The 11,073-nt window shown below is 43.9% G+C and overlaps 1 long non-coding RNA gene across 2 annotated transcripts in view; it reads right to left on the bottom strand.

Annotated features, from left to right (window-relative positions):
- The window catches only part of LOC307216464, a 214,171-nt gene that overhangs the window by 54,309 nt on the left and 148,789 nt on the right, over positions 1-11,073 (bottom strand). The window lies entirely within an intron of this gene.

The following is an 11,073-nucleotide window of genomic DNA, read 5'->3' as shown; positions in this document are numbered from 1 at the left end:
TCAGAAACTCCCTTTTGAATCCAAGCTCTCCCAACGGCACCACCAGACAATATTTTATCCGGTCTTGAATAGCATGCAATCACCACAATGAAGAGCAAACTAGACATTACTTTGACTGTGTGTCTAGCAGCTACATACATGGGGCTGTTTTTTGTCTAATACCAGGTATGGATTTTCATTGGCACCACACGAGAGGAGAGGACGTTCAACCTTCTCTCCCCAGCCACACACAGCAGTCTTTTGGCAAAAGCAATGACCAGCTATAATTCAGAGGATTTTTAACAAGTACTTGCAGATGGTAATGGGTGGAATGTAGGCTAATAAACTGAATCTTTGGATGAGTGGAGATTAAGTTCAGATTCGACGGGTCTGGGAGATGGCATTCAATCTGTTCTGGATAGGTTTGCACTCTCTCAAAAGGAGCAAGTTTGCATCACTAAGGTTGGAGGCGCAAGTAACTGTTTTTGCAACCCCAATGTTGTCTTGCTCCTACCCCTAATGGTAAGCAGCAGCAACACTGCTGCCAGGAGGCTATTGCTGCAATCCCACCCTAGCAATAAAGCCAAACTTGCTATGCACCTTGGCTGGGGGTGGGCAGAGGGTGCCTTTTGATGTTCTGCCTCCGGGACAGCTCTGCTTCTTCAAGTCCAACATCATTCTGCATCTCCATAAGTGAAATCTTTCACATTTACATGAGCTGCCATATGATGGTATGGGAGTACTGCAGTTCTTTTCACTTATTCCTTCCAACTGCCTTTTCTCAGGACTTCCGCAACCTGGTTTTACTTGCCATGCCAATGAAATGTGTATTGCATGCTTCAGACTATGGCACAGAGATGGTGGTCAGTGGTTCTTCTAGGCCAAGTACACAGCATACACATGCCCCCCAAAGAACCCTGGGAACTGTAGTTCATTAAGCATGCTGAGACTGTAGTTCTGTGGCAGGCAAACTACAGTTCCCAGGGTTCTTTGGGAGGGTGCTTTAAACATATGGTTTGTGCACAGCCCTAAACTATGCAGGTCTCAAAGGATTAGGAGGGTCTGCAGCAAAGTTTGCTTATAATAAGGATGCAATATATAATAAAAATATTTACAGAAATGTTCTCTTTAATAGCCAGGAAACTCAGGACTGACCTCAGTAGGATTAAGTCATACTCGTATTGAAATGATTCAAAATATGTTGCAGAGTGTGTGTCCAGCTCACTCACTCTAGCCCACAAGCCTCTTTAGTGTAGCATAAACAGAACTGAGAAACACAGAGTCCCTTTTCTCTCAGTTGCTCAGATCTTCACAGTGGTATTGATTGTTTAAAAATCTGTAAAAATGAAAGACCTTAAAAAAAAAAACAACCCTTTTCTGTTCTGTTAGATTAACTATATGCTTTAATATTTGTCCCTTCATTGGATCAAATGTAATTAGAAGTTGTTTGATTATGCACTAGGTTTTCAAACTGGCCTGGAGCTTTATAAAAACATAACCAAATTAGATCTATTTGTGTTTGGCCGCGAGCCAAGAAAAGGAAAAGTATATGCATTTTTAATACACGAGACTCAAAAAGTCTATAATAGGAGGTCAACAGTTGAGAGCAGAGGTATGATATTAGTTATTCAGAAGGAGTCTGGAAGGCTCACACACACACACACACTACACACACACACACACACACACACACACACACACACTTTCAAACATTTCAATATGGAAAGAATTGACCTTGAGCAGCGCTGTGGCATGGGAGAGGTTTCAAAATAGGTAAAGCTTTGTCTATCAAGCGAAAGACACTGGTTTGCATTCTAAGTTAACTTATGCTGCAGTTCTGAAGATAGGGTCGGAAAGAGGGAGGGAGGAAGAACCAAAGGCAGATGTGTCTCCACATCCAAAATCTTGCTTCACTCTCAACAGCAACAGGGCAGAAGCAGAGGACAAGGCTGTTAATGGCTACTAGTGCTCAAGGACAGAGGAAACAGCACTTCAAGTGAACCAAGCAGGAAAAAGGAGGGGAAACACCAATGCTCACTGGTACAATAAATCTTGAATGTACTTTAGTGAGCTACATGAAAGACTTCTTGAACCAGTGAGCACCAGAGCTTCTCCTCCTTTTCCACTGCTTCCCCCCTGACCCAATCAATGGCTACTAGTCATTATGGCTATGTTCTACTTCCATCATTGGAGACAGTATGCCTCTGAATATGAATTGCTGGGTAATACATGAGGGGCGTGTGCCCTTGCACTCTGGTCCTGATTGTAGGGTTCCAGTAGCATTCTGCTTTGTGTGATCCAGCAGGGCTATTCTTGTTATCTTAGGGAACTTCTAGGCTGTCATTATTTTTGGTGGACATTCATTCACATCCTGGCAAATCCAGGCTACTCAGTTAAAGCTGATTTGGAATTCTTGCAAAACAAACCCATTTCTCACCAAGACTGGACTTTTTGCAAGAAAGCCATTTCTGAGCCTCGGGGAAGAGAGGGGGTTGCGGGCTGGCCCCTCCCACATGCGTGGGGGCTGGATTTCAGCCCCCGCGAGATCCAGGGAATCCCCGGGCGTGCCTGCCCCCCCTGCCTGCCAATCGGCGGGCCAGGGAGGCGTGGCCTAATACTATTTAAGGCCAGGCACGCCTCGGGTCCGCCCTCTTCACTCCTCGGCAGCCGAGAGGTTTTCCCATCCCACCCACCCTCAGGTTAGGCAGGCTTGACCTTGCTATGGACTTTGGTTGGTCGCCGCAAGGGGCCTGGTAGGAATTTTTCCAAGTTGGCAAATTTCCAGCCTTTTGGTTTTTTCGCCTACCTCGTAGCAAACGTCACAACTTTCACGGTATTTGGCGGTTAGGCATTGGCAGGGGTCAATTGTTATGCAAATGGACGGGGGGGAGGAAATGCCATCACCTTCCCCCAAGGAAAAGGGTAGTCCGTTAGAGGACTCCGGGGGCGTTGCCTTGTCCGAGACCTAGTAAGGTAAGGGCCACCGGCACGCCCACGAGCGGTGACACCCGTGGGGTCCTAGTTGGCGTACTTCAACAGGACACCCACGGTTAGTGTTCAACCCTTCCCGGTCACCATGCCGGGTAGTTGATAGGAGCCAATGCCTAAGGCCAATACCTTCAATTCTGTAATTAATAAAGTTGTGGCCATTTACGCCCATTAACCTTAAATAACGTGTCCTGTGTCTTCATTTCTTATGGGGGAGGGAACTTGCCACGCAAGGAAAGCAATGAGGAGATATACTAGAAAGTGTGGGATAATGCTTGCACTGATGCTCTTATGCTCTTTATTAAAGGCAGAGTGGTGCTTTCGCACTCCTTACTCCTCTTTCGTGGAGGGTCCTGTTATGTCCAAGCATCAAGGCAGGACTGAATGGCAAAGGCTTTATTATAAAATAAGAACCACAGGAAAACTGATTGCATAACCCAACTGTTTCCCATTGTTATTTTCCATCTCTTTTTATAGACTGACTCCCTTCCCCTGGCTATTACTCCCAGCAGACTTCAAAGAAGATTTAAAGGAAAACTCCATACTAAATCACCACAGGTCTTCTCAAATAACAGATGAGCTGCTTAGGAGAAGAGGAATCAGGAAATGTTCCTCTCAGAAACTTATTTATCTTGGGATCCAATACCAATTTGGAGCAATTCCCCCTCCTCTTTTCTCCAGTAGCGTGCTTTGTCCTATCTCATAGGGTTGCCATTGGAAACAGTGCCCAGGCAGAAATCACTGAAATTCTGGCTTTTTAGAAAGATGGCAACCCTACTACCTAACCTTGTTCAAGAAGGCCCCAAGGCACTTTCTGTGTGAACATCTGCCTGTCCAGGGGAGGAGGAGCTGGGAAGCTTGACCGTTGAGGGCTTTTTTCTGCCTTTCAGAAATTGACTTCAATCATTGTCACATTTCTAAAGCAACGCCACAACTGTGTTTCTTGACCCTACAAAAGGCAACATACCAAATCCACAGGCATTTACATTTGCTTTCCCAAGAGAATATAGAAATGCACATTGCCAGATGAAAAATGGCCCCATTGTCTTTCTTCTCCCACCCCCATATACTTGATAAAGCTATTTATATTTTTCAAAGAACATTTCCATTTTCACAACATAGGCTCATTGGGGCTCTTGAGGATTAAGTGTAAGATGCCAGAATCTCTGTGTTGTTGTTTTGTAATCCCATAAGAAAAAAAATGCTTACATTTCAAACTTTTTCTTTTTTTGGCTCCCTAGCAGCCACAGTGTGAAAAGATGAAGGCATCTGTTAACATATTGATTGCTTTTTAGCACCATTTTAAATTAGCTTCCTGTTCCCCTTCATATGTTTTTTCCATTACATTAAAATAAATTAAAGTTCAATTATCTGGAAGACCTGTGCTGAGCGCTCTTTAGGGAAGGAAGGGCGAACTGATGAGACAAACAAACACTTACGAGCGTTTTTGCATGAATATGGGCATGGGGGGGTCCTGGGAGGCGCCAGTTGCTGCAGCAACCTGAAACTGCTGCTTCATAGATGCACAAATTCTGCTGGCCTGTGGCAGCAACCAGGCCAGACTATTTTCAGAAACGGTCACTGATTGCAAAGGACCCATCCTTTGACATTTCCTCATGAGTCATGCATTTCAGGAATTGCTCATCAGTTTGGAGAGGTTCCACGTTGTTGCCACACAGGAACTGAATTCGGTCAGCAAAGAAGTAGAAGACATAAACAGGAAGATGCCCTTCCTATAGAACTGCTTTGAGTCTAAGGACATCAACTTGTTTCTCTCTTCAGGATGGTTATTATTACTCCTGGTGGGAAAGAACATTCGGCATCTCAATTCTCATTAACTAAATTAAAGCTTAGCAGAAACAGTGCCTTCTAATTCTTCCTAGTATCGTAGATTTAAAAAAAAATACTCTGGGGATTTAAGAATGATTTTGTTGCTGCTGTTTCTCTTTACATGACACCAGTGTTACTTTAACTCTCTTTACCACACCTATCCCTGAGCAGTATGTTATTAATTGCATTTAAAGATATATATATTTTTTTTTGGGGGGGGAGAGATTGCAAGCTCATGTTTTCCTAAGCATCTGTTAAGGGTTTATGATAGGTCCCAACTCAAAATTTTACATGTTTGGATTGGTCCTCAGGGAAGGCTGCTTGCAATTCAAGCCAGTTCTTACTTGCCCAGTTGCGCTACTGTCAAATTAGCTTACCTGTCTTCCTTCACTGCAAACAGCTTCACTTGAACCTTCTGTTAGTCTTATACTACTTTAGAAGTGCAGTCATATACATGTCTATTCCAAAGCAAACCCCACTGAGTTTGGTGGGACTACCTCCCTGGTTAGTGAGTATAAGAGAATAACCTAGCAGTCATAGTTTTCCCAAAGAATCTCAGAAAGTATAGTTGGTTGAGGGATAGAGAATTGTTGTTTAGAGATCACAAGCCACCACCAACCCTGATCACAGAACAATTCAGAATTTAACGGGGAAATGAAATGTTTAGGCAGTTTCAGCCTGTTCTATCAATAGGCCCAGGATGCTATGTATGCTATGTATTCCGCAATTTAAAACAATGACTTTATGTCTGCAGGCTATCAATACTCTGCCATGGAAAGCTGAATTTGGCAACCTGTATAAATTATGCAAATTCAAGAAATTTGAATAATTTCTCCTTTTGTATAATTTATTTTGCATTTTTAAACTTTTGCATAATTTATTCTGGTTTTGTTCGTGGCTGGGAAGGCAGAGTATATTGCAATGTATATTGCATTATCATTTCTAACAGCTGAAATTCTTATTCAACTACTTTTCTGCCTTCTGAGACTTCAGCAGTCCTTGCCATCACAACTTAAGTGTCTCTTCACAGCCATAGGAACTAGAAACATATATATATATAGTGATTCTGAGAGATTGGATGCTGTATAAAATAACACATTCCTATGGTATTGCAGCACAACACACACAAAGCCCTTGATACTACCATTCAAAATGGCATTCCAGTTTCAGGGCTCCAGTCACCAGCAGCAAACAGGGGATTTGGGTGGTGTTAAAATTTCAGTGCCAGAGAGGTGGGGAAACTCAGTGGCACACACCTCAGCTCCCCTAACCTGTCCCCTGTCATATTGTTTTCCTCAGAATGTCTTAGAATGATGATGTATTATTTTCATGATGGCTACCAGAAGGCCTCTCAGATTCTCACCAGATTCTCCCCAGAAGGCCTCTCAGAACAGCCAGAAGGATCACTGGTCAGTTTTGTTCCCTGATCCTGATTCTCCCTCCCATGCAAAAGAAGCAAGGCCACCAAACCACTGCCTTAACTAATTTGTTTAAAAGTTTGATTTTTTTGCCAGTCTGGAAAAATATCTCACAGGGGACACATCTTCAAGGGGCCCTGGAAGGACCTGCTGCACAGTTTTTCTGATTACACTTGCCTCAGATCTACATATCTGAACAAATGAAAATACACATGCACATGCCATCACCTCATCATCAATTCCCCACCCAAAACACACCTGTGAATTAGGTCAATGAGCAGTACCAAATAAATGATTTGACTTTTCTTAAGACAAAATATTCCAAAGCAGCAATCTTTCATTACATCCTTCCTTCAAATCCCAAAGGTAGCTGGCTAAGATGTACAGTATGCTCATACTAATCTTTTCTCTTCACCTGCCAAATGGAGGGGTTTGAAAAAAGAGAGGACAAATGGCTTTGAGGCCAAAGACTGCCTGAAAGTCTTCTACTCTGCCTCCTAACCTGAGCCTGGATGTGGCAGTGAGCTATTTCTTGGCACCCTTGGCAGTCCTCGTCTTTTTGGACAGGCCCTTCCTGATCTGAAGCCTGACAGCCAGAGCGCGTGATTCTTAAGAAGCCTTTTGATCCATACAAAGCGAGACTGAGCTGCCATTCAGTTCCAGCCCTTTCATTTGCCTTCTGCCTTTAAAAAAATCCCTGCGCAGAACAGCACAGAACTTGCACGTCTCTCGTCCTGCTTTTGTCAGGAACATGGAACTATCCCCAATGGCAACCTAAATACAAAGGTCTTCATGCCAAAGCAGTACGTCAAAGATCCTCCCCACCTTGGGAAAATGTGTAAAGCATTATTGGAAAACTGAGCCTATGAATAACTTAACGGAATGAGAAGCTTGTAAGGAAGACATCACTTTATGCTGATCAGATCAGATCAGAGATTCTTGACCATATTCCACAGCGATCTGTGCCTTTAAATACTGCAAGCTCACTTCACGAGTGACAGGGAGAGAGCCATGACTCAGATATGCATGTCTTGTCTGAATAATCTTCTGAGTGTCGGCCTCTAACAGCCTCATTTGCAATACAGTTAAACCAGAGTATATAGGTTTGGGCTGATCAAAGACAAAAGGACACAGGGGAGACTCAAGACACTTTGGAGTTTGATGCGGAACATCCGAATGGCACCCACTAATTAAGAAAGGTCGCTTTCAATTAGGGCAGAGGTTGGGGACCTCCAGACCTCCCTATCTGCCCCTTGGGACTCTCCTTAGGCTGCCCCCAGTTCCCCACCTGCACTGACCCTGCTCCATGCTCTCCCGGACTGCTTTTGCTCAACTAAACTGAATCTTTGAAATGCAGTAATGCTTTTTATTTACCTGGATGGAAGATGGAAAGTGGAGTGTGGGTGTGGGTGTGCATAAACCTGACTTTTATGTGTCTGCAATGTAGCCTAAGAGCCGCATCTGTTGCCCTGTTCATGTTTGGCTCTGGTCTTGCCTCTCTAAAAGTGAATGTGACCCTCAAGCTGAAAATGGTTCCTTACCACTAGGGAGTTCTCCTGCACAGTGTCTATAGAGATGGCCAGAAGCAATGGAAGTCATAAAAACATAGGGAGCTGCCATATACTGGATCAGGCCATTGATCTATCTTGCTCAGTCCTGGCTACCTTGACTGGCAGCAGCTCTCCAGGATTTCAGACTGCGATCTCTTCCAGTCCTACATGGAGACGCCAGGGACAGACTTTCTGCATGCAAAGCAAATGCTCTACCACTGGGCTACAGCCCTTCCCATGCTTCGACACTGCTCCTGTTCATACCTTCTGTGACTTGTGCAGGAGAATTGCGTAGCACATTGTGCTTATGTGGTCCTAGATCTCTGCCTCACACTCTGCTGGTGTTCAAAACAGTGCCCACTGTGGCAGCAGCCTCACCTTGCCTGGTGGGATGAAAGGAAAATTCCTATGTTTACACTCCGCAGAGACTTTTTGCCAGCACGAATTACACTGTGGGATTGGACCTGAACAGTTTGCCCTAAGCGACAGACTGTAATTTTGCATGCCTTAGTCCAACACATGCACTAGGGAGGTCTGAGGTGTACAAAAAACCCCCACAGATTTGTGTCCAGGCATTGTGACCATGGTTAGGGTTGCCGTGTTCATCAGCCTGGGATCAGCTTCAGTTCTTAATAATTTCTTAAACGCATTCTCACAACAGTCAGATATTTGTTGGATTACAACTCCCATCATCCCTGACCATTGGCCATGCTGGCTGGGGCTGATGAGAGTTGTAGTCCAACAACATCTGAAGGGCACCACGTTGGCTACCCCCGATGTAAACTAAGCAAGCTGACCTTGATAAGTCTCCCTCTTTCTCCCCCTCTTCTGAAGTGCCATTCATCTTCCCTTTCCTTCGTGGAATAAGCCCACTCCCTCCATCCTAAACAGCAATTATATTTTTGAACAGGTTATTCACAACATGAAAATACTTAAGACTGCCTGACTTTGTTTTTAAAATGCAGCTCCACCTTCGACAAGGGTTGGTGCCCTGTAATTTACTCTGTATCCACGGCAGCTCGGAAGGAGCCCTTAGCAGTCGGAGTGAGTCAATGAACAAAAAAATCCTTTTAGTGTGCCTTGGCGTAACCAGCCCTCAAAAGAACCATGGTGTCCGTTGTGCTGGGAGCCAGGATATTTGTAAGGCTGAAATTATGCACAGTAATTGCCCTATCCAGCTAATTCAAGTCTGCAGCATATTACAAATTCCCAGCGTACAAATTTACTTAAACAGATAACATAATGGGTAGAGTTTCTAAACTAGACTTTATAGGTGTTTTAACATTTCCCCCGTGGAACCATAAAAATTAATAAAAGAAGAATGCCGTGGTTCTCTTCTAAGCACAGAAATCAGCATTAATGGAAAGGCTTCTATATTTAAAACCTGTATTTACAACAATTGCTGACCCCTGCCAGCCGCAAACCAGACCTTTCAGTAAACCCAGGAGCATTTCGCAATGCTACTGCCTCTAAATATAGACTGTTATTTAACACCAGCAGACTATGAACACAATCTTGGGCAAGCCCCACTGAAATGAATAGAAACTGTATGAGATTACCACAGTGCCCTTTACCATTACTGCCATGGAGAGATTTCCTGGATCGACAATTTAGTTGGGCATTGGCCTTACTAGGTCACTTTGAATTCAGCAAGGCTCTGCCAAAAAACCCCCACCACCCTCTGAGCATCCCAATGACTGGTGCAACTAAGTCTCCATCCCCCCCCCCAAATGTCCTATGGTATGGTCTGAAGATACATGAGGTCACCTTGCTGAAAATAAGCAACTCTGGGTCTCGTTAGTGCCTGGATGGGAGACCACCTGAAAAACCACATGTAAGCCGCATTGAGGTCCACGATGGAAGAAAGGTGGTGTATAAATGAAAGGAAGAAAAGGACCAGGCTCAGTGGTAGAACATCTGCTTTCCATGCAGAAGGTCTCAGGTTCAATCCCCAGCATCACCATTGCCTGAAACCCTAGAGAACCACTGCCAGTTCCTGGAGACAGTGCTGAGCTAGATGGGCCATTGGTCTGACTCTGTATAGCTTCCTAAAAATAAATTAAAATTGCATGGAAGTGTTCTCTCATAGGGAAAGTGCTCCAAGCCTTTGGTCATTTTAATTGCCTTTTGATATACCTTTTCCAGTTCTGCAGTTTTTGAGACAAGGTAACCATGCCAGTACACAGTATTCCAAGCACAGCTCCACCCAATAAAGACATTACATTACTAGCCTTTTTTCTCCCCAATCCTTTTCCTAACAATCCCTATTTGGAACTGACATTTTCCATTGCCTTCGCACGCTGATGAACATCAACTACAAATCTTGTAGGTGGAATATGCATGCAGATCTCCCTGGATTAGGAACAGTAGTGTTTAAAATAAAAGCAGTAAATTATTCAATGGTGTTTCAGATTTCCAAATGTTGTGGGTGTTTCACATTTACGCCACAATCCTAGATACAGTAACTTAAGAGTAAGTCCCATTGAACCCAGTAGGTCATACTTCAGAGAACACATGTACAGAATTGCTCTGTCAATCAACTGCTAGCTGTCACCTCATTTTCCTCTCCTGGTCCTCTGCTCCTTCCTCAGACTCTTTTCCTTTGTCCCTTTTTTTAAAGGAACAACTTTGAACCCTGTATTTGATACCGAAAGGACACCCAGATGTACAATATTCATGCTAGCTTTTCCTTGGTGACCTTGCAATAGCAGGCAGCTAGCCTACTACAACCAAAGGAAAATATACATTTCTTTAAGATAGCTAGATTCATTTCATGATTTGGCAGTAAAACTAGGAGGCCAGGGGAGGATAACACTTTAACACCACCTAATTTGTCTGCTTTAAGTTGGCTGTAACAGTGAGCGGTTTTACAGCTGAACACTTAACACTAAATAATGTCAATGTTCTGTCTAAGTGTTATTCACAGTTCTGTATGCATAAAACGGCCTGGGTTTAATCACAGTTCACAATGGGAAAGGCAAGGGTTTCAGCAAATGTCCAGTGCTTAAAGGATGCCTTCACACCTGAAAAAAGAGAAAAGCTTTGGGAAACCAGGCCCAGCTGATCCCAGTTACCCTGTCTGAATCTGATAATGTGGCTGTCCTATTCACCTCCTGATGTGATAGAAGAAGCCATTTTATCACACAAACCTGTAGTTCCCGGGGAAGAGAGAACTGTGTCATTTGGAAAAACAGGCATAGACACTACGCTGCAAATTCTAGCTCAGTTGGTAGAGCAGGAGACTCTTAATCTCATGGTGGTGGGTTTGAGCCCCACGTTGGGCCAAAGATTCCTGCATCGCGGGAACG

This window comes from Podarcis cretensis, assembly GCF_951804945.1.
Source record: "Podarcis cretensis genome assembly, chromosome: 5".
Taxonomy (NCBI): Eukaryota; Metazoa; Chordata; class Lepidosauria; order Squamata; family Lacertidae; genus Podarcis; species Podarcis cretensis.
The sequence above is the reverse complement of the archived record's forward strand: the minus strand, read 5'-3'. Positions and strand labels throughout refer to the sequence as shown.